The sequence below is a fragment of the Xyrauchen texanus genome, chromosome 41 (assembly GCF_025860055.1).
Source record: "Xyrauchen texanus isolate HMW12.3.18 chromosome 41, RBS_HiC_50CHRs, whole genome shotgun sequence".
Taxonomy (NCBI): Eukaryota; Metazoa; Chordata; class Actinopteri; order Cypriniformes; family Catostomidae; genus Xyrauchen; species Xyrauchen texanus.
In genome coordinates this window covers 35,008,690-35,028,244 of record NC_068316.1, presented here as the reverse complement: position 1 = coordinate 35,028,244, position 19,555 = coordinate 35,008,690, and the positions used below count along the sequence as shown (strand labels likewise).

Here is a 19,555-nt window from a genome sequence, read left to right as displayed (position 1 = left end):
TGTGCCCGCAGCATGCGTGTGATAGAGAGGGAGAGAGCAAGAATGTACTTTTTAATAAAAACATTTACGTAAATACTCTAGAATGAACTCACATTTTATACTTCTCTTAATAACACACTGGCAACTGACAATCAACCGATAGCTGAAAACACTTCATTTTTATTTCCACTGATTACATGGGAGGTACAGTGCAGGGTTACAGTGTATTTTTATTGGATACAGTCTTTTTATTTTGTTTATGTTCTATACTATTAGGTGTATATTGTGAAACAAGATGTGTAAACTGTAAATTAAATGTTGCCTGGAACTGCACGCAAGGCTTTCACCCTGTGTTGCTTTTGTGTATATGTTGAGTGACAATAAAGGGATTTGATTTGTAAAACAAGTAAATCAGAATGAACACTTTGTTGTTCACAAGATATACAGTACACTTGGCAGGAATAATGTACAGATTTTGTTGTTTCGGAAGAAAACTCGTACTTTAATTCACCAAAGAGGGATTCAACTGATAACAACATATAGTCAGGACATTACTGATGTAAAAAACAGCACCATAACTATCTGAAAAAAAGTCATTTTTGATCAAATCTAGACAGCAGCATCACTCCAACACCTTATTCTTGAATAATCATGCTAAATTACTGGTTTAATTAATTAACCCAAAATAAATATAAAAAACTTGTCTCATTAATATTTTATTAAATGATCTTCTCTTAAACACAAACGAATGTACAAGAAACTACGTGTGCACTGCAGGGCATTATTCTGCAACAGAAATTACCCTGTCTTAACTGTAATCTCCATTTTACAGTCCAACATTACTTTTATTTTGGAGTGATTTTAAGAACTTGTTAAATTCGAGTAAAAGGAAAGTGCAATCTATAGTTAGCAAACCAACAACAAAATAAATGAAACAAAATGTCAAATTCAAATCACTTTCAGAAGGAATATCAAAACACTGTGCAACCTCGAGTTTAGCAGTCCAACATAAAATGATTTTCCAGTAAAATTAGTGCAATTTGAGTAACACTTAAATGTTTTTCCAAGAAGAATAACTAAAACATGTGAATTCTTAATCAACTCTCAGTAAAACACCCAATTTACCACATACACACAATCTCTCTCCCCCTCCTTCTTTCCCTCCCTCCACCTCTCACCCTCCCCTCATCTTACTGTAAAATTAGTGCAATTCGAGCAACAGTCATCTTTTATCTTACAGGAATAACTAAAACTATTGTAATCTGAATTAAATCTCAGTGGGGCTAGGAATATAATTGAAAGATTTACAGCCTGTAACAGTCACAATGTTTACGCCATTTTCTCACTCAAAGTAAACAGAAAATATAAAATGGCCAATTAACTAAATTAGATGACGAATGGTGTAAAGTTACGTTACCAGAGGTGCAGAAATTACTTTTAACATGGGGGCGATGAGGAAACATTTAGAAAATCTATTTGAAGTGACTACTACTAACAGAAACATGTGTTTTAATACTAATATGTCATGTTTGGGTGGGGACAAAAAGAAAACAGGACTTATGGTGCTGCCGTCTTGACAAGCGCTCCGGGATGCTTTCACTTCAAGTGTTCGTTCATGGCAATTCTACTGCTGTGACAAGCCATTTCCAATTTGAATAGCTTACACAGCACCACATTGTTGGGTCACAGGCTAAAATACTCCCACGCTTTGGATGACCGTGGGTGAGTTTTTTTTAGCTGCAGCTTGTTCTTCGGGGAATCCATGGTTAAACCGGGTGCAGCCATTTTAATTATTCCATTGTGACGCACCGACGAATGTTATGCAAATCGACGTATTAATGTAATCGATGATGTCGATTACGTCGATGAATCGTCCCAGCCCTAATATCAAACACTGTTGAAAGATATTTGGTTAGTTAAATGAAGCTTAACATTGTCTTTGTGTTTGATTTTGAGTTGCCACAGTATGCAATAGACTGGCATGTCTTGAGGTCAATATTAGGTAAAATAAAAAAAAATAAAAAAAGGCAAAAAAGTAACCGCTTTCTCTAGAAACCCATCAATCCATCATTGTTTTGAGGAATAAAGGCTACACGATGCTTGAAATTGCCAAAACATGAACATTTTATACAAAAGGTGTACACTACAGTCTTCAAAGACAAAGGTCAACTGGCTCTAACAAGGACAGAGAGAGATGTGGAAGACCAGATGTACAACTAAACAAGAGGATACGTACACCAGAGTCTCTAGTTTGAGAAATAGATGCCTCACATGTCCTCAGCTGACAGCTTCATTGAATTCTACACGCTCAACACCAGTTTCATGTACAACAGTAAAAGAACTCAGTGTTGCAGGCCTTATGGGAAGAATTTCAAAGAAAAAGCCACTTTTGAAACAGGAAAAACAAAAAGAAAAGTTTCGAGTGGAAAGAAGAAACACAGATAATTGGACCCCATTGAGCATTTGTAGGATCAGCTAGACTGTAAGGTGCACGAGAAGTGCCCGACAAGACAGACACATCTATGGCAAGTGCTACAGGAAGCATAGGGTGGAAATGTCACCCGAGTAACCACAAACTGACAGCTAGAATGCCAAGGATCTGCAAAGCTGTCATTGTGCACGTAGAGGATTTGTTTTATAAGAAATATTTGAAGTAATTTAATTTGTTTTCAAATTCATGTGATTTTTCATGTTATTAATGGCCTGACTATACATAGTGATCAGTTGAATGCCACTTTGATGAATACATTTAGCAATATCATTCCATTAGAGCAAAATATGTACATTCCAAACTTCTGGCCACCAGTGCGTGTGTGTGTGTGTGTGTGTGTGTGTACAGAATATATAAATATATATAAAGTGGTGTGGCACTTAGAATTATAAAGAAGCCTGAAATACACAAGGAACTCTTTTGAAATGCATGCGCTCCCAGTTGTGAACACACTGATAGATGATTCGCTGAGAAAGTGAATCTGATTCAAACTGCTACCCTGAGCTTAAACCCTGTTCTTTTCGGGTGATTCATGAAAAAGATGCGGTTCAAAAGAGTAATTTGGTCACAACTCTCTCACACTGGGTTTGTTGTTGCGTGCAGTGCAACAAGCTCGTCAGAAACTAAACAGGTGAAAAGTGGCTTGAGACATTCTGGTGATGCTCACTCAAAAGATGTATTCAATAACTCAAGATGACATCTGACGAAATCGCATATGAACGCACACAACCGCGACAAGATTTTAAGTTATTGTTGCTATTAATTATTTTTGGTCGCATTTGCAACCATTTTAGTCACAGTCTGGAGCCCTTTAACGGGTATGCTGTAGCTTTATTTTTAATCTATAAGGTGAATCTATTTGAATTTAACTCATTTCAGTTGTAATAAAAATAAAGGTTTCAAAATGTGTTAAGGCTATTCGTTTTTTTTTTTTTTCTCATGAATACTAGTTTATTTCATAGAGAGAATATCTACATTAACCACATTAATGAGGAGCCATCCATGGTCTTACCTGTGGTTATGCTCTTATTATTATACATGGCACTGTTAAACAATGAAAGAATAATGGTGCAATTTAGAATGAAGGTGTTAAAATCTGAGTTATGGACAAATTATTGTTATAAGTTTTCCTCCTGTTAATTCCTACTCCTGTTCTAACTGACCATGTTTAACTTCAGATATTCTAAAGGTGAATTAAATCATTCGGCTTGCGTTCTGCTACATACCTCCTCATCATTTTTGTTCAAATAATATGTCCAAAGAAATGCATGTAGTTACAGTCACCAGTTATCTTTATCACTTTTGTGGGGCAAGGGCTTTTGGTTAGTGAAAATGCCGAGTAGCTAGTGACATAGGAACACCACTAACAACTAGAAGGTTATAATACCAGTGTAAGTGATCTGGGCTTATAAACTATCACACGTTTGTAACGTTACAAAAGAGTAAGTAAATAATTCAATTGCTGCTGTGTTGATGTATTGAAGAGACCGTAATAACATCTGCTTCATTCTTTAATGAGATTGTGACCATGTAGTCCTTATTGTCTCCATGTAAACCTGTTCATATGTACCTGCATAACCTCCGATGATGCCTTATTTATTTCCAAAGCCATGCTGAATGAGAGATCTGCGCGTTTGTTTACTTTACACTGCTTAGAAATTGAGAATGCTCTCTGAAAAGAATGGAGAGTAAAATGCATTTATTATTTTGCCAAGATGAAACGAGATGCACTTTTGGTGCAAAGATTGAAGCAGCATTTTCCCAGCAACTTTCTTCTCTCTGCTCTTCTGGTAGTGTTAAGTTTATGGATGCATTTCAGACGGCGCCCAGGACTGTCCGTGTCCGGTTTCTGAATTTAGAACGTTTTTGACTGCACATTCTAAACACAAAGTGAAATAATCCATGGCACGACTGATCGCACTAGTTTTGCTAGAGCCCGTTTGAAGGGTAAACCTACAAGGTTAGCATAGATTAGCATAACGCTGCAGTCCCATACTTTTGTCCAGTATGTGGCACTGTTCTAAAACTGCTCATGTTGTATCTGGCCATTATGGTTATCATGCAGGAAAGCATTCAAGAGAGATAAGCCAAATGGCACATCAAATTAATTGAAGTGCCATTCCAAAATCGTATGGTTTATTAAAATTCTGTGAATAAATTGTCATGAGTGCCTCTAGATGAAGACCCATTTTCATGCAAACCGGACAAACCGTCTAGGAGATCGAAAAAGTACATTTAGAATCTTTAGAAAAAGCATTATCATTTTTACAGTCCCAAAGCATTTTGAGACCCTTCAGAGCATGTGCCAAAGACACATACAAGTTTCGTAAATATATGCCAAGTTGTTCACAAAATTCTGCATTTTATGACTAAAATCAAATTTGCCTATGTCCAAAATGGCCGACATAGGAAAATGTGGTATCGTTCGACTCAGTATGTAGCACTTGCTATAAAGAGACAATTTTCAATATTTTAGGCAAAAGTGTTCGAGTTATAAGCCAAATCTATTTTGCTATCTGCTGGCCAGTAGGTGGCAGTGTGCCAAAATACTGAAGGTAACCTCAGGGCCAAATGGTGATCACACATAAAAAGTTTTGTCTCAATCCTTCAAAGCGTTGCGCAGATACAGTCTCAAGATAACTTTTGTGCATTCTTCGTCGAATAAGTTGAAGCGATATTCAAAAAAACATTTGAATAACTTTTTGTCGTGAGTGCCTCTAGATGTTCGTGCAAATCAGCCAAACAGTCTAGGAGGAGTTTGAAAAAGTATGTTTTCAAACATTTAAAAATGTCAGACAGGAAGTTTGCTCAATTGTCATAATTGGTATCATTGTTCTTGACATGAACCACGGAATCTACGAAGACCAGCCTCATGACAGTAGGCAAAAGGAGTCGATAGCTAGAATTTTTAATATCGCAGGACTCGCTATACCCTGTTCAATCTAATGAGACCAATTTGATGATTTTATGAAAAACTGTTCAGAAGTTATAAGCAAAAATTGCTTTTTTCATATCTCGTGAAAAGTAGGGGGCAGAGCAACAAAACGCTGCAGATAACCTCAGAGCCTAATTGTGATGACATATACTAAGATGCATCCCAATCCCTTTTTAGCATTACGGAGATACAGCCTCAAGTTCAAATTTTGCAAATTCTTCGTCAAATTTGTTAAAGTGCCATTCGAAGAAGGTATGGTTCATCAAAATTCTGTGAATACATCTCAGGCAAATGAAGTCAAATTTTCATGCAAATCGGACAAATGGCTTAGGACGAGTTCGAAAAAGTTGGTTTTCAGAAAATTCAAAATGGGGAAACATTTTCATAACAGAAATCGTCTTGAGCCCTGGAATCAGAGGAAAAAAGAATTTTGTTTCTACCTCAAACCACTCTACCTCAAAACCTCTAGCGCCACAAACTGTCCAAACTTGCACTCACATTTATGTTAATAACTTTTGAACCATGAGTCCTAGAAACAAAATAATTTTTGCTCTGATTTAAGGGCTCAAGATGTCATTTTTTGTCATGAAAATCTCTCCGCCATTTTTTATATATATATACAGTGGATATAAAAAGTCTACACACCCCTGTTAAAATGCCAGGTTTTTGTGATGTAAAAGAATGAGACAAAGATAAATCATGTCAGAACTTTTTCCACTTTTAATGTGACCAATAATGTGAACAATTCAATTGAAAAAACAAACTAAAATATTCGTGGGGGAAAAATGAAAATGACAAACCTTACAATAACCTGGTTGCATAATTGTGCACACCCTCTTTACTGGGGATGTGGCTGTGTTCAGAATTAACCAATCACATTCAAACTCATGTTAAATAGAAGTCATTACACACTGGCATCATTTAAAGTGAGTGATTAATCACAAATAATGTTCAGCTGTTCTAGTAGGATTTTCCTGACATTTTCTTAGTTGCATCTCAGAGCAAAAGCCATAGTCCGCAGAGAGCTTCCAAAGCATCTCATTGAGGGATCTCACTGTTGAAAGATATCAGTCAGGAGAAGGGTACAAAATAATTTCCAAAGCATTAGATATACCATGGAACACAGTGATGACAGTCATCATCAAGTGGTGAAAATATGGCACAACAGTGACATTACCAAGAACTGGACGTTCCTCCAAAATTGATGAAAAGACGAGAAGAAAACTGGTCAGGGAGGCTTCCAAGAGGCCTACAGCAACATTAAAGGAACTGCAGGAATTTCTGGCAAGTACTGGCTGTGTGCTACATGTGACAACAATCTCCCGTATTCTTCATATGAATGGGCTATGGGGTAGGGTGGCAAGATGTAAGCCATTCCTTACAAAGAAAAACAAAAGAAAAACATCCAAGCCCGGCTGAAGTTTGCAAAAACAAACATCAAGTCTCCCAAAAGCACGTGGGAAAATGTGTTATGGTCTGATGAAACCAAGGTTGAACTTTTTGGCCATAATTCCAAAAGGTATGTTTGGCGCAAAAACAACACTGCACATCACCCAAAGAACACCATACCCACAGTGAAGCATGGTGGTGGCAGCATCATGCTTTGGGGCTGTTTTTTCTTCAGCTGGAACCAGGGCCTTAGTCAGGGTCTCAAAAGGTGCTTCAACAAAGTATTAGTTTAAGGGTTTGCACACTTATGCAACCAGGTTATTGCGAGATTTTTTTTTTCTCTCAAAAATGTCAGTTTGTTTTTCAATTGAATTGTTCACGTTATAGGTCACATTAAAAGAAGGAAAAAGTTCTGACATGATTTATATTTGTCTCATTCTTTAACCTCACAAGAACCTGGCATTTTAACAGGGGTGTGCAGACTATATATATATATATATATATATATATATATATATATATATATATATATATATAGGGCTGTTGATGTAACGTTCAGTGAGATTAATTTTATTAAAAATAATGCGTTAATTAATGCGCAAATAATCGCAATGCCCCCGGACAGTAATAAGGAAGATTCCTGAGAAATGCAAGCTTGTAGTACCACCTGTTTACTCCAGGGGGCAGTAAGTGAAACTTCAGCTGTGTGGGCAACGTGCAGTTTATACAGTGAAGAAAACAACCAGACAGCAAAAAATACGTTCTTACGTTCAAACACTTGGAGCGCAAATTCGAACTAAGAGATCTCAAGCTGTGTTCTAAGTATTAAACTATATTTAACTTGACACAGTGACCTAAACATTTTATGTTTACGACTCAATGCACCTGCGTCAGATGCTACACAAGTATGTCTGACGCAGGTGTAAATTGACGGGTCCTTAAACAAGCCCTCATAATAAATCTCCAACTGATTGACAAATTTACTTGTGAAATGGATTGCTCTGAACTGTATGCCAATGACTGGCTTATGCTCAATAATATGGTAGTAAACAATACATTGTATTCTAAAACCACTTTTTGTATTGTCTTATCAATGATTAACTATTCTGCCACAAGAAATGTAATGCATTTGAATTATATATATATATATATATATATATATATATATATATATATATATATATATATATAATTTTGTAATATTTAAAGATAACTATGTATAATTATTTCATCATTATATATTGAATTATTGTTATATGAGGGGCTTTCTCAGCAAATATTTTTATATGCGATTAATTAATCGGGACATCATGTAATTAATTTGATAATTTGATAATTTTTTATTTAAGTAATTCAATTAATATCATAAATGTGTGATGACTAGTCAACTAATGGCTTAAACAAACGACTACTAGTCGACTAAGAAAATCTTTAGTCGGGGGCGAGAAACGAGAAAAACCCAGCCTTTCGGTTTGGAATGTTTCCACAACATAAATTACCGGCCTTCAGCCGGAACCCCCACCCAGTTACACTAGGCTGTTCTGTGTAAAGTTACAAGGACCATCAGATTTGCACAACTCTAAGACATTTCATCTTAATCTAGCCTTGCTAGATAATGCTGTAAATCACTTTGAACTGTGGTAACATTTGTACCTGACAAATTAATGATTATAGACTGATGGACCTCTTTAAAATGTGTGTAGCGATGTGCAATCACCTATAACTGAAAAATATCATCTTTAATTTTGTACAATTCATCTAATTCTACTAAGAATGGTAACTATAAGGCTTAACTTGATCAAATGCAATGTGTAAAACCAAATGATTTTGTAACCAGGGATTTTCATGTTTTGTTACCTACAAGTATAATACCCATGAAAAAATGTCATATTAGAAAAAGCTGATGACAACGAATATCATATCTCTTGTACCATTTGCAAGATATAAAGTTCATAATTAAATATGCAGACTTCTAAAAATGTTGAATGTAGAAATGTTATTTAAGTATGTGTAGTCTCATGTGGTGCTGTGTTTGTCCTATGTTGTTTTATGTAGCACTATGGTCCTGGAGGAACATGGTCTCATTTTGCTGTGTACTGTACTAACTGTATATGGTTGAATGACAATAAAAACCACTTGACTTGACTTAAATCAGCTATCAGATAGGACACCCCAATCGACCATGTGACTCTGAAAAGTTACTTCTGATTAGCGCAGGACACCTTTGGGGATGCGGCCAATTTCAGTTCAAATAGTTCCAAAAAGCAAGAACACTCCTCTCTTCACTCTTCTCTTCTGCTTCATCTTCTGCTCCGCTGACTGCTTAGACTTGGCTCTGAGTCCATGCCACGTGATGTCCAAGGGAGCTCGGGACTCAATGCCCCAAGAAAGCTCATCACTCTCTACGGTTCACAAAACCATGAGAAGGCCTCGCTTCACAGGTAAAATCATCATTCATACAGAAAATAAATTCTATCATACAGAAGTTAAAAACAGATGGAACGATCTTTCGACCAAGCGCCAAGAACCAAGCAACACAAAGAACATAAGGAAACACCAAAAAGACAAGCAAGTACATCTCCAATATTGTGCTCAAAGTGCTGGTGTCTTAAATAATTTGGGTAATCCGATAGCAAATCGATGTAGACTCAAAGAAGGATAAATGGTTCTTAAGGACTCCATAAAGTTCATTTTCACTGTACTGGTCATTTTATTTCACATTCAGTCACTCTTTCACCAACCTGTCTCATGTATATAGGTGTTAGATTACATTAATGTTTAGAATAGTAATACATTTTGTCCGTGTTCAAAGACGACTTGACTGTGGTATATTATGATGAATAATCGAATCCCCGTTTCTAAAAGATTTCGCTTCAAAGCTGTACCTAAATACATGTGATATTATTTTCAATAAGCCATGAGAATAATATCACTCCAATAAGTTAATCATAATTCACTTATTAAAGATAATTCCTTACAGAAGAATTTGTGAGCTGATACAACTAGACGTTGTATTACTAATTCAATGGTGGAGAATTTATTAAAGACAAATAATCTAGTTATTTGTAATTTATCTAATTTATAATGGATGTTGAACGCAACTAATTCCATTATACATTTCATTACCTAATAAGGTACAATAAGGACAGTTTAATCTAGTCGTCCATAGCTCACATATTTCGAGACCCTAAATTCCCTCCTAAATATTGCATACCAAAATACCCTAAATAATATGGTGTGAGAATGTGGGCATTTTAACTGACCCCATCCACATCTCTAAATTATATATGTAATACCCTATATATGTGCATTCAGGACCGGCCCGTGGATTTGTGGGCCCCCAGTGTGAAAATAGTCATAACTTGAAACATCCATAGAACCACTGTAAACGTGATGAGTAGATTTGTTTAATAGAAAGCACTAAAAAAGAAGCACTATACAATATAGCTTGGTAGATGACAAACAGCACGTCCAATTGCTTTTTTTCCCCAACATGAATATGTTAGGTTAAAATGTACAGTTGAAGTCAGAAGTTTACATACACCTAAGCCAAATACATTAAAACTCAGTTTTTCACAAGTCCTCACATTTAATCTAAGAAAACATTGCCTGTCTAAGAATGTGAAATGTCAAAATAATAGTAGAGAGAATTTTTTATTTCAGCTTTTATTTATTTCATCACATTCTCAGTTTACATACACTTTGTTAGTATTTGGTATCATTGCATCATTGCCTTTAAATTGTTTAAATTGTGTCAAATGTTTTGGGTTGCCTTCCACACAACGCTTTATGATGGCCACTAAAATACCTTGACTTTGTTGTCCTTAAGTAATTTTGCCACAACTTTGGAGGTATGCTTGGGGTCATTGTTCATTTGGAAGACCCATTTGCAACAGAGCTTTAACTTTCTGTCTGATGTCTTGAGATAATGCTTCAATATATCCGCATACAATTCCTTCCTCATGATGCCATCTATTGTGCACCAGTCCCTCCTGCAGCAAAGCACCCCCCACAACATGATGCTACCACCCCCATGCTTCGTTGGGATGGTGTACTTCAGCTTGCAAGCCTCACCCTTTTTCCTCCAAACATAACGATGGTCATTATGGCAATTTTGCTTCATCACACCAAAGGCCATTTCTTCAAAAATTAAGTTATTTGTCCCAGTGTGAACTTGCAAACTGTAGTCTGGCTTTTTTATGGTGGTTTTCGAGCAGTGGCTTCTTCCTTGCCCTGCAGTCTTTCAGGTATGTCAATATAGGACTCGTTTTACTGTGTATATAGATACTTGTCCTTGTGTTTCCTCCAGCATCTTTACAAGATCCTTTGCTGTTGTTCTGGGATTGATTTGCACTTTCTGCCCCAAACTACATTCATCTCTAGGAGACAGAATGAGTCTCCTTCCTGAGCGGTATAATGGCTGCGTGGTCCCATGGTGTTTATACTTGTGTACTATTTTTTGTACAGATGAACGTGGTACCTTCAGGCGTTTGGAAATTGCTCCCAAGGACTACCAGACTTGTGGAGGTCCACAATTTTTAATCTTGTCTGATATCTTTTGATTTTCCCATAATGTCAAGCAAAGAGGCACTAAATTTGAAGGTATGCCTAAAAATAAATCCACATGTACCCTCCAATTTAATACACCTCCTATCAGAAACTAATTGGCTAATTGTCTAAAGGTTTGACATCCTTATCTGAAAATTTCCAAGCTGCTTAAAGGCACAGCTAACTTGGCGTTATGGCTGGGTATCGTTCAAAAATATTAGATACCGATATCTTGACTTCGATACCGGTTCCTACTTTTTGATACCAATTTTATGAAATCCATTTTAACAAGATTACTTACATTACCTAAAAAAAAAAACGTTTACTTTTTTCTTTCTTTCTTTTTTTTTTTTTTACAGAGTCAAAGACTCCTGAGCCTTCTGGTCTCATCATGCCAGGGTCGGCAGGGGCAGAGGCTATAACATTAATGTGAAGAGGAAAAAAAAAAACAAGAAAGCTAAACTGTTAATTCAGCCAACCCGAAGGATAAGTACGGTTTAACAAGATAACTAGATTAATGGGAGTTAAACTTGATTAGTTACGGTCAACCTTAAAGCATTTTTAGCATCGATTTAGCCAGCCATTTATAAGATATTTTTTGATACTCGATAGTTTAGAGGCAATTCGGTCGGTGCCTAAAATGTATCAAACTCGATACCAGCCCTACTTAGTGTATGTAAACTTCTGACCCACTGGAATTGAGATAGTCAATTTAAAGTGAAACAATCAGTCTGCAAACAATCGATGGAAAAATGATTCATGCACAAAGTAGATGTCCTAAACGACTTGCCAAAACTATAGTTTGCTAATATAAAATCTGAACTTCAAAGTGTATGTAAACTTCTCAATTCAAATTTACATGCATACATAAGGGAATGTGTGTATTTTAGGTGCTGTGAAAATTCAGCATTTCAATGTTTTTCTAGAAGTATAAATAAAAAAAAGTTATGTCAATTTGGAAATGGTCATGGAAACTGGAAGTATGATAATTACTGGGTAGCATTTTACAATAAGTTTTGCATAAGGTATAATTAACAATGTATAGAACAATTTTCCAACATTCGTTAATCTTGACTGAAGTCAATTTATAAAAAAATTTATTATTATTGTTCATATTGCATTAACTAATGTAAATGTTAAAAATTGACTAGTATATGTAGAAATTAACATTAACTAAGATTCATCGTTTTTCATGTGAACTAATGTAGAGTAGTTAACTAAAGTAAACAAATACAAACATAAATGTTACCCATTAAAGTAACACAAAATAAGAAAATGCTGTTTAAAATAGTTTTAGATAGTTTTGATAGTATAGGAAATGGCTGACAATGGTTGAAATCCAATTTAAACTGCCCACATCCATGTAAATGTTTATTTAGAGCAACAATATATAAACAACACCTTAAAATATGTATATGTAAACAAAAGGAAAAAATAAACACCTCTTAGAGAGCGGAGATCTTTGCAGATAGGATGGTTTGGTTATTTTCCAGATGAATTGCTCATATTTACACTCTATTGGAGTTTATTTGCGGTTTTATATCAACAGTGTCTGAATTCCTTACGCTATGTAACAACATTTTTGTTCCTTGATAGTAAGTGTTATTTACTAATTGTTTATGTCTCAAAAGTATAAAAAAAAATGGCTATTATTCCCCACAAACCAGGACAGTGGTCTTAAAAACATATTAATGGCTAAAATCTGATAAAACTGTATTTAGCACAAACTGGGCTACAATAATATGTGGGCAACGTGTGTACAAGTTTGTATTTTTGAGAAAATAACGTTTGTGTGTGGTTTTTGAAAAAACACAATTTTTTAAGTCACTGAAATAAGTCCATATAACACATAAATATTTGTCCACAAGACTTTTGAGAACTGGATCTTGTAGCCTAGAGTTTTTGCTACAAAATGATGTGAAAACCATCCTGATCACTCATTCATACAAAACAATATAGTAATTGAACTTTTGTAAGACACCTTTAGTGTTGAAAGGTAATATGCAAGGAGGCGTGAACTATTATGAATATTGAGGTAATTTACACTTGAGGACACAAAAGACCCCTCCCCTGGGCCTAGCAATGAGGAATGTGACAAAGAGAATGAATGTGAGGAGACTTAAATGATCAAAATCAAGTTTTAAGTTAAAAGAAGTAATCTGACTGTACATTTTCTTTAAATAAAGACTTTACATAATTTTAGACCTACACTACCGTTTAAAAGTAATGTACAAAATAAAAGTATGCGATAAACAAAACTGCTGTGTGTTACATTGGTACACATGCCACATATCTTTGGAAAGCTAAATTTCTTGATTTTCTATTGATATAAACCATTTTAAGATACAATCACAACAGCAGGTACAATCTATATCTTTGTCAGACCACCAACATATAAACAACCAATAACAAAATTTAGGCAACTCACCTATGAAGCATCATAGTATTCCACTGATCCATAACTTCCCGACAAAAGCGGTGTTGTTTCATTATCAAATGTCCAAATGATCAAATCAAGTAAAATGTTTAGTCCAAATCACATTATTACATCAATAAATATCCACAGACTCTTGTTGCATCATTTCAAAGCACCTGGCAGCTGTACCTAAACTTTCACATATTATCGGTAATAACTTCAGTTCAGATGTAAACATTTCCTATATCCGGTATCAAAATGGAAGCACGCACTCTGACCTTTCGATTGACACCTCATTTGACCCAATAGGAGCTTCCATGTCCTGTCCAAAGCCTTCAATACCCAACCACAGTCTGTGTCGAATGTAAGGGCATACCCACTTTCCTTTGTTTACTGATCAAACCAATTACATCGAAGAGTGGAAATGACTGACGCATCGTATAGCCAATGAAATTCTGAAAACAGTGATATGCAGCTTTAGTGGGAAGATTAGAGCACGGTTCTGTAATGTGTGTGCGCAAAATTGCCTTGCCATTACCGAGTGTGTCGTGCGTCTGTGCGTAAAAATATTGGAGAGCTGTTTTGGAACTGTTTACACATTTGGCGATTTAAATATGGTGAAACGGACGCGAAAAACAGGATTTTCACCCCTGGATGTGATATAAGAAGGCATTTACTGTGGAAATGATGAGTTTGGAGATGAAATTTCTGAAAACAATACGGATAATTCGGAGGCAGAGGAAATGTTTATGGAGAGATGAGACATTGCTCTGGACAAGTAAGTGTTTTCTTGTGTTTTATAACATATATACTGTATATTCCGCATAAATAAGCTTTAGTTTGAATAATGAATACACATTTTGTAATTACCCTTTGTCGTGTGTTTCCTCAGTGAGTGTTTGAACCGTTTGTGCGTGTTTTTTGTATTTGTTTGTGCGTGTGTGAGTTCACTGAGTGTTTGAACCGTTTGTGCGTGTTTTTTGTATTTGTTTGTGCGTGTGTGAGTTCATTGAGCGTTTGAACCGTTTGTGCATGTTTTTTGTATTTGTTTGTGCGTGTGTGAGGTTTTAGTTCATTGTTTGTTTCAGATCTATTGACATGCTATATAGATGTTTTGTATATTTACTGTAAATATGTATTTATATATATATATATATATATAAATGCGTCCATTTATATATATATACACATATATAAATGGACGCAAAATATATATATAAATAAATCAATAAATATAAGTTGCAAATAAGAATATATGTTGTGTTTGAGAGTCTATTTGTTACAATGCGGGGAGGTGGGGGAGGGGTAGGCCCATCTATTTGTTACAATGCTGAATTCATGGGGGGAGGTGTAGGCCCATCTATTTGTTCCATAGTACATTGGCAAAGTATACAGTATTTACAGTAAATATACATACAATAATACATATTTACACAGTCGAAAAGAAAAACTATATATATATATATAGAATACAGAAAAGATGGAAAAGTTGTGTCTAGCTTTGTAAATTACATTTATTTATTCTCACTGAATCAGATAGCGATTGGGAGCCGGATGCGGGCCACATAAAGTGGAGCAGCAGGACAGCACCTCATCAAGAGAGGAGGGCTTTCAGAGAGACCCTTGCTGAGGAGCTGGCAGAGTTGGGGTCTCACTCCACAGCCAGACCTGTATCTCCTGCTCCACGAAGAGCACATCACAGGCCGTTGCACATCACCAAATCTTGCACCGCTGGTCGTCTGAAGTGCAGGCAGTGTCATGCAAAGACACCAGTGAAGTACTCTTCCTGTGATGTGCCTTTGTGCTTTGTACCCAAATGTGACTGCTACAATGACTGGCATGTTGCTAGAAACGTACAATTTTATAATGGTTTGTAAATACTTTGTGTAAAAATTCATGTAAATAGTTTGTTGTGTATTTTTTATATAAACAAATTGTCCACCATAGCACTAGTTTTGACTCTTTTATATGTACAACATTTAGTTTCAAGAAGGAAAAGGCACTCTAATGTGTTTATGCATCAGTTACTCTGTGTCAGCAAAACTAATAGTGGATCTGGATATGGAATATGATAGCTCTAAGTGTCATCTTTCATTAGAGCCCAAAATTATGACTCTACGTTGAAGCGCTCAAAAGTAGTAGCCTTTTTGTCCTAGGTTACCAAAGGGTCCTTTTGGAGTATCCAAAAGGCACTTTTGTAAAACGCCTGGGTGTACCCTTAGAAAAACATGTGTAAAATATTCATTTTTTATGGTATTGTTATAACATTTGAACTTGGACTAGGTAAGTCTTCATGCTGTGATCCCATTGTGTTCTCAAGCTAATAGCTACAAGTTATAGTCATCTGCAGGCATCTGTATGCAAAAAAAAATTTCAGGCGGAAAAACAAACTTCCATTTCATTGTGTTCAAACTTCTATTACTCAAAATCAGTAGCACTTACAGTAATTCTGACTGCTGGGGAAAAAACTTCAGAGTGTCCCCTTTCAAATGTGACCAAAACCATGCATGTACTCCAAACGGTTCAAGAACAGCTTTAAATTTACTTTGGGTATGCCTTGATTAGGCGTTTTAGGCTAATTTTACAGGATTGGGAAGAGGTTAACCTGAACAGATATTTTCAAGCACAAGCTTTGTTGATGATAATGAGGCAGCATAAACACTAGATAAAATATATTCTAAACATTCATATAATTTTATATCGTATTACATATCATATTTATATCATACAGCATACAATTTAAATACCTGCTTTAGCCAAAACAACATTTGCTTATTAGGACATATTTCAAATTTCAATACTCTGAATCCTGGCTGACAAGTATGGAAACAGTCCCACTAGTAAAATATGTACATGTTTATATAAAATAGCATGTCAACTAATGAAAACTAAATGACTTACTCGTCCGAAATTGTATCCTTGGCTGGATCAAGTCACTCTTCAAAATACAAACGTTCATCGGAGTCCCGCTCTTCTGAGGAAAATGTTATCTCTTCCTTAATATCCAGGAGTTTTCTCACTTGTGTATTGTTACAAACGCAGTAAAGTGAATGAATTGTTTACATCAAACCTCTCAACACATTTGCATTGATCATCTCAGCACATTAGCATATGAATGGCGCGCTCTGCTGGTGGGTGTGATCACATTATCTATAATTAGATGAACCGGTAAAAACTGTACATCGCTTTGTTTCATACAGATTACATAGCAGGAGAATATTTGTTTTAAATTTGAATGGTTTTATTTAAAATGAGACATTTTAAGCTTTCTTTAGACATATGTTTCATGTTTGTGTGATAAGTATTCACAGAGTTTCAGTTTATTTTTGTGACGCGTTTCAAAAATATGCTCGTGAACACAGAGACTGCTGAAAGCTCACCCTTTTTATTTTCTTTATTTTACAAAAGCACAAGATTTTGTTGTTATTGTGAGTGTACACAAATAAAAGTAGACCCTTTATAGTCTCTAATGATGTGTTACACTAATCTAAATATAAGTTATTTACGCTGTAATGACGAACATATCCAGCAGGACGCCCTGGCGCGTCCGTCGACCCTAGAGGGTTAATGTATTGTTTTTAGTTTTCACTGTCATTGTGACTGTTAAATTATCAGGTCCATGATGTTGCGCAGTCTCCTCAAATACAAAGCGTTGGACTGCAGAGAATAACAAAATAAAAGTAATCACTGTTTCTTAATCTTTTGTCTTCTTCATTTACTTTATAGGTGTGGATGACCATGTATGTCAGCCAGTACTAAAGACCATTTTTGACCCTGGAAAAATCCTGCCTACTGACACGGAGACAGACAGACAGACTTCAGCTGTGGCTCCAGTTCTTATCAGCTCTTTAAGGGCCTGATCAGTTCATAGAATCCACAGAGAACAGAATCTAAATGTTGCATTGCAAACAAATTAATGCATATTAGGTCTTAAAAAAACATTATGTGGGAGGTCACGTGACGTCATGCAAGAAGCAGACGTGCAAGAACAAGCTCTGCGCCCTTTGCTAAATTTTTAAATATTCTCTTGTTCTCTTATTCAAATCTGGTGAAATTTGATACACCCAATTTCACATTTGCTCATTAAGGTAAAATATGGCAAATAAGTCAACATCCTCAGCTCTGGAGACATTAAAAGACACTTACGTGTTCAGGATGAAAGCCCAGACAGGACTACAGACCGGGGACTCGATTTGGCTGGCGCGGCGTGAGAGGAGATCCAGCGCCAACTGTCCAACATGTCGGTGATGCTGACGAAGGTTCTTGCTGACTTAAGAGGATCTTGCTGTAATATGCTGATCGATTACGGTGATGGAAATAAAATTTGCTGAGTTAGTTACAAGAGTGACAGAGGTTGAGAAATGAATCGATTATCTGGAGTCATCGGAGAGGGAATTATCTGCTAATCCGCCCACAACCAAAGTTGATTTGGAACATGTTCTTGAAGTTCTTGAGAAACGAAAATGCTGGAATAATGTCTGAATTGTTGGAATTCCAATGCATGATGATGGCAGAGACATGGTGAAATTCCTAGACAAACTTTTCCAGAGTCTGCTCGACATAACAGGCCACAAATCGATCGAGCTCACAGAGTTCCAGCTCAGAGATATACTGGGGGAGAAAGGCCTCAATCAATCCTGGCCAAATTTCTGAGATCATCCGATAAAGATCTCATGTTGCGCCAGGTGAGGAGCAAAGGAAAGCTTTCTTGGAAGAATCATAATATTTTCTTGTTCCCGGACTTTGCGAGTTCTACAAGAGTGAAACGTGATCGGTTCAGGGAATGCAAGAAACTCTTGCATCAGCGTAAGATCGCTTTTGCATTGATGTTTCAGGCCAAGCTGAGAATAGAAGTGAAGGACGGTCGCAAAGTATTTACATGTCCGAAACAGGTGCTGTCTTTTATACAAACAATGGGTGAGTAAACCATTGGGTGTTTCTCATACAAGTGGATCGACTAGCTTTACATTGAGACTACTGTAAGAGGAAGCTGGGTGGCAATTTTGTTTCTTTTTGCGTTGAATCCGCCTGGTGGCTGGAGTTTGTTTTGTGTGTGGTGCTTTTCCTTGGAGAAAGTTTTAGAAAGCATTAGACTGTCTGATACTTAAAAAGGGCAAATATCCAAGTGAGTATAAAAGTTAATATCCAATTTACCTGATCCAGTTAGATGTAAAAATTGTCAAAAATTCTGGCTAACCGATTAAGTTATGACATCTCTTATGACATCTGGGTTCGGGGGTACTTTTATTGGTTGGATTAAGTTACTTAATAGACACCCGGTAACGGCGAAACAAACAAATGTATTAATTTCAGATTATTTTACTCGGTATAGGGGCAACTGGCAGGGTTGCCCTCTTTTCCAGTTATTGTTCTGTCTTGCCCTGGAATCATTAGGATCCGTTATAAGAAATTAGGATGATTTTCCAGGGGTGATTGCGGGAAGTGTGGCGCATAAGCTTCTGCTTAATGCAGTTGATATTTTATTATTTGTCTACTAGATTCTACTAGATCTATGCTATGCCTCCACAGTATTATTAATTTCTTTTCTAAGTTCTCAGGATACATAAGTCAATTGGTCTGAATCCAAAGCTTTGGCTTTGACAGCGTAAAGTCCAGTAACAGCCTTCCAGCCAGTGGCCCAAACAGGGCATTAAGTTTTGGGAATTTTATTCCCAGCAAACTTGTCTGATTTAGTCAGAGTTCATTTTGATCCTTTAATAAAAAGGTATTCAAATGATGAGGACAGGTGGGCTTCATTACATGTATCGATGATTGGGAATGTTAATGTTATTAAAAT

At 36.2% G+C, this 19,555-nt stretch overlaps 1 protein-coding gene across 1 annotated transcript in view; it reads right to left on the bottom strand.

Annotated features, from left to right (window-relative positions):
* The window catches only part of tmx3b (thioredoxin related transmembrane protein 3b), a 212,061-nt gene that overhangs the window by 107,906 nt on the left and 84,600 nt on the right, over positions 1-19,555 (bottom strand). The window lies entirely within an intron of this gene.